We start from the raw sequence: 4,664 nt of genomic DNA, 5'->3' as shown, positions 1-4,664 counted from the left end.
GTCTTTGCTTTTTACTTACTAAATGTTGCTGAAACATTTTTTTCAGCAACTTTTCCTTTATACAACTGTCAAAATTTGCAACATTAGTAATAATTATTACTAATTATCACGTAAAAAGACACAGCTAATGTTAACAAGTGGGAAAAGCGTTAAGTTCGGTCGGGCCGAACTTTTTATACCCTCCACCACAAATGTCAGCCATTTCGGTGGATTAATGTGGCCACAACCTTCAAAATACCGAAAATCGGAAGTTACCGTTCTATGGGGGCTATATGATGGCGCGGACCTATACCTACAAATTTCTCGGGGGAAGTTTTATATCCCCAACGAAGACTGAATACCAAATTTCAGCCATCTCGGTGTGATAATGAGACCAAAACCTTCAAAATACCGAAAATCGGGAGATGTGGTCCTATGGGGGCTATATCAAAACGTGGACCTATATAAACATTTTATGGTCGAATTGTTTCTTAGCCTCTGGAAACACAAAATACAAACTTGCAACCGATTCTGTTGTCAAATGGGACTAATACATTCAAAATATATTAAAATGACGCGTACTTTATATGGGGCGTTATATGGGGGCTATACCAAAACGTGGACCTATATAAACCAACTTTGGTAGGAATGTTTTTTGGCCTCTGGAGACACAAAATACCAAATTACAACCAATTCGGTGGTAAAATGGGACAGATATCTTAAAAAATCCTTAAAACTACGACGCGACACGCGTCATTTTGTATGGGGGCTATACGAAAGCGTGGACCTACATAGCCCACTTTCAATACCAAAAGTCCTACGTACAAATAATAGATTTTCCCAAAATTTCATCCACCTACGTCAATCCGTTCGGACGCTAGAGTGATTTCCACAGACGGACAGACAGACAGACGGACGGACATGGCTATATCGATGTAGAATTGCACGCTGATCAAGAATATATATAGTTTGTGGGGTCTACAATTATTATTTCGAGTAGTTACAAACGTAGTGACAAACTTAATATACCCCCATCCTATGGTGGAGGGTATAAAAACCCCATTAAAGCGCAATTGGACTTATACAAATTGTAGGAAAGCAAAAAGTTGAACTCAGGATTGTAGGAAAGCAAAAAGTTAAACTCAGGATTGTATTCCATAGCTGTTTTCAGCCCATTGAATGTGAATTAAGCGGTTAACAACGTTTGAACTTGTTAACTACTTAACAGAATGTTGTTATGATATCGTAACAACAGGGCTTAATTCCGTCTATTGACAAATGTTAACAATTGAGATTTCCAATGTTAATGTATTTATGTACATCTTTGCCTAATTTTAACTGAGAAAAAATAAGAATATCATAACACAAATGTTTAACCTGCGTTTACACATGACAGGACAGTTAAGTACATGTATTGATTGCCAAAAACCCAAAACTTCCCTGTGTGACGTAGGCGCCCAGACAACTGTAAAAACGGTTGTAAAATTATGAATGAAAATCGCCGATTTCTTTTTGTTTTCCATTCACAGATTTTGTTTTTGTTTTGTTTCATCCCAGTCCTTTTGTCTTTTTTGTTATTTGAAATAGTTTTGTTCTCATTTATTCAAAAATGTCCATGTTTACTGTCTACGAAAACTACCAGACAGTGCCGTGGCAAGTAGCCAAATGTTTGTATGTATTAGTAAATCAGAGTTGTATTTGCAGACACTCTGATGTGGTATCCGATGGAATTGCAATTTTCGAATTTCGAAAAAAGTTGAGTTGTGCTGAATTGTGCTAGGTTTGTGCCGAAATTTTTTTTCGAAATTCGAAAAAATGTCTGAATGGCTGGCTCAGTTTGTGCCGCAAAATTTTTTTCAATATCTCGTACCATTTTCGAAAAAAACCGATATTTTCGAATACATGACAGAATTGCAAATTTCGAATTTCGAAAAAAACAAAAGTTGTGCCGAATTGTGCTCATTTGTGCCGCAAACATTTTTTCGATATCTCCTACCAGTTTCCAAAAAACCGATATTTTCGAAAATACGATAGAATTGCAATTTTCGAATTTCGAAAAAACAAAAGTTGTGCTGAATTCTACTCAATTTGTGCCAACTTGTGCCGTTTAAATTTGTTCAATATCTCTAACCGATTTCAAGATATGGTAATTTCAAAAATTAAGTATTTTGTATGAAAAATCACTGTAATTTCTGCAATAATGCAAATATCGATATGATCTTTTTTGTGCTGAGTTCGACTCGCTGAGTACAATTTTTCGTCCATACATTGGAAATTTCCAACTTTACTCGTTACTCGTTGAAACTGAAAAAATCCTATCACTTCCGTTTAAATAGGAATTTTTTAATTCTGTAAATTGTGCTGAATTGTGCTCGCCAAGCACAGAGTTTCGCTATACATTGCAAATTCCCATCTCTACTCGTTAAAATAGCAAATAATGTTTTTCAACGAAAAATTTATTTGCATTTTTGCAAAAATTACAGTGATTTTTCTTTGAAAAACATTATTTGCGATTTTAACGAGTAACGATTAGAGATGGAAATTTTGCGATGTCATTTGTGCCGCAAACATTTTTTTGATATCTCGTACCATTTTCGAAAAAACCGATATTTTCGAATACATGACAGAATTGCAAATTTCGAATTTCGAAAAAAAAACTAAAGTTGTGCTGAATTGTGCTCATTTGTGTCGCAAAACTTTTTTCGATATCTCCTACCATTTTCGAAAAAAACGATATTTTCGAAAATACGATAGAATTGCAAATTTCGAATTTCGAAAAAACAAAAGTTGTGCTGAATTCTACTCAATTTATGCCAACTTGTGCCGTTTAAATTTGTTCAATATCTCTAACCGTTTTCAAGATATGGTAATTTCGAAAAAACAGTATTTTGTATGAAAAATCACTGTAATTTCTGCAATAATGCAAATATCGAGATGATCTTTTTTGTGCTGAGTTCGACTCGCTGAGCACAATTTTTCGTCCATACATTGGAAATTTCCAACTTTACTCGTTACTCGCTCAAAATGAAAAAATCCTATGACTTCCGTTTAAATAAGATTTTTTTAATTCTGTAAATTGTGCTGAATTGTGCTCGTCTAGCACACATTTTTCGCCTTACATTGCAAAATTCCATCTCTACTCGTTACTCGTTAAAATCGCAAATAGTGTTTTTCAACGAAAAATCACTGTATTTTTTGCAAAAATGCAAATATCGAGACGATTTTTTTTTGTGCTGAGTTGGATTCACCGAGCACAATTTTTCATCCATACATTGGAAATTTCCAACTTTACTCGTTACTCGCTGAAAATGAAAAACCTTATCATTTCGATAAAAAATTTTAATTTTGTAAATTTTCGTCTTACATTGCAAATTTCCATCTCTACTCGTTACTCGTTAAAATCGCAAATAATGGTTTCAACGAAAAATCACTGTAATTTCTGTAATAATGCAAATATCGAGATGGTTTTTTTGTGCTGCGTTGGATTCACCGAGCAAAATTCTTCGTCCATACATTGGAAATTTCCAACTTTACTCGATACTCGCTGAAAATGAAAAACCTTATCATTTCGAAAAAAAATTAATTTTGTAAATTGCGCTGAATTGTCCTCGCCTAGCACACAATTTTCGCCTTACATTGAAAATTCCATCTCTACTCGTTACTCGTTAAAATAGCAAATAATGTTTTTCGACGAAAAGTCATTGTAATTTCTGTAAAAACGCAAATATCGAGATGATGAATGATTATGATGATGATGATGAATTAGAAAATCCTATTTAAACGGAAGTGAAAGGATTTTTTCAGTTTCAGCGAGTAACGAGTAAAGTTGGAAATTTCCAATGTATGAACGAAAAATTGTGCTCGGTGAATCCAACTCAGCACAAAAGATATCATCTCGATATTTGCATTTTTGCAAAAAATACAGTGATTTTTCGTTGAAAAACACTATTTGCGATTTTAACGAGTAACGAGTAGAGATGGAATTTTGCAATGTAAGGTGAAAAATGTGTGCTAGGCGAGCACAATTTACAGAATTAAAAAATCCTATTTAAACGGAAGTGATAGGATTTTTTCAATTTGAGCGAGTAAAGAGTAAAGTTGGAAATTTCCAATGTATGGACGAAAAATTGTGCTCAGCGAGTCAAATCATCATCTCGATATTTGCATTATTGCAGAAGTTACAGTGATTTTTCATACAAAATACTGGTTTTTCGAAATTACCATATCTTGAAAATGGTTAGAGACATTGAAAAAATTTAATCGGCACAAGTTGGCAAAAATTGAGTAGAATTCAGCGCAAATTTTGTTTTTCCGAGAATCGAAAATTGCAATTCTGTCATATTTTCGAAAATATCGGGTTTTTCGAAAATGGTAGGAGATATGAAAAAATTTTTTGCGGCACAAATGAGCACAAACTGAGCACAATACAGCACAACTTTTCTTTTTTCGAAATTCGAAAATTGCAATTCTGTGATGTATTCGAAAATATCGTTTTTTTTCGAAAATGGTACGAGATATCGAAAAAATGTTTGCGGCACAAACTGAGCACGATTCAGCACAACTTCAAGTTATCGAACAGCCCTATATCTTTGCATAAAGTGAAAAGGTACTGTTATATTTGGGGATATATGTATAGGCCTCAGAGTTCGTATACGGGAACACACACAGACACATATTAATAGACA

This window comes from Musca autumnalis, unplaced genomic scaffold (genome assembly GCF_047663935.1).
Source record: "Musca autumnalis isolate F117 unplaced genomic scaffold, ASM4766393v1 scaffold_5, whole genome shotgun sequence".
NCBI classification, from domain to species: domain Eukaryota; kingdom Metazoa; phylum Arthropoda; class Insecta; order Diptera; family Muscidae; genus Musca; species Musca autumnalis.
This window is presented reverse-complemented; position numbering follows the sequence as displayed.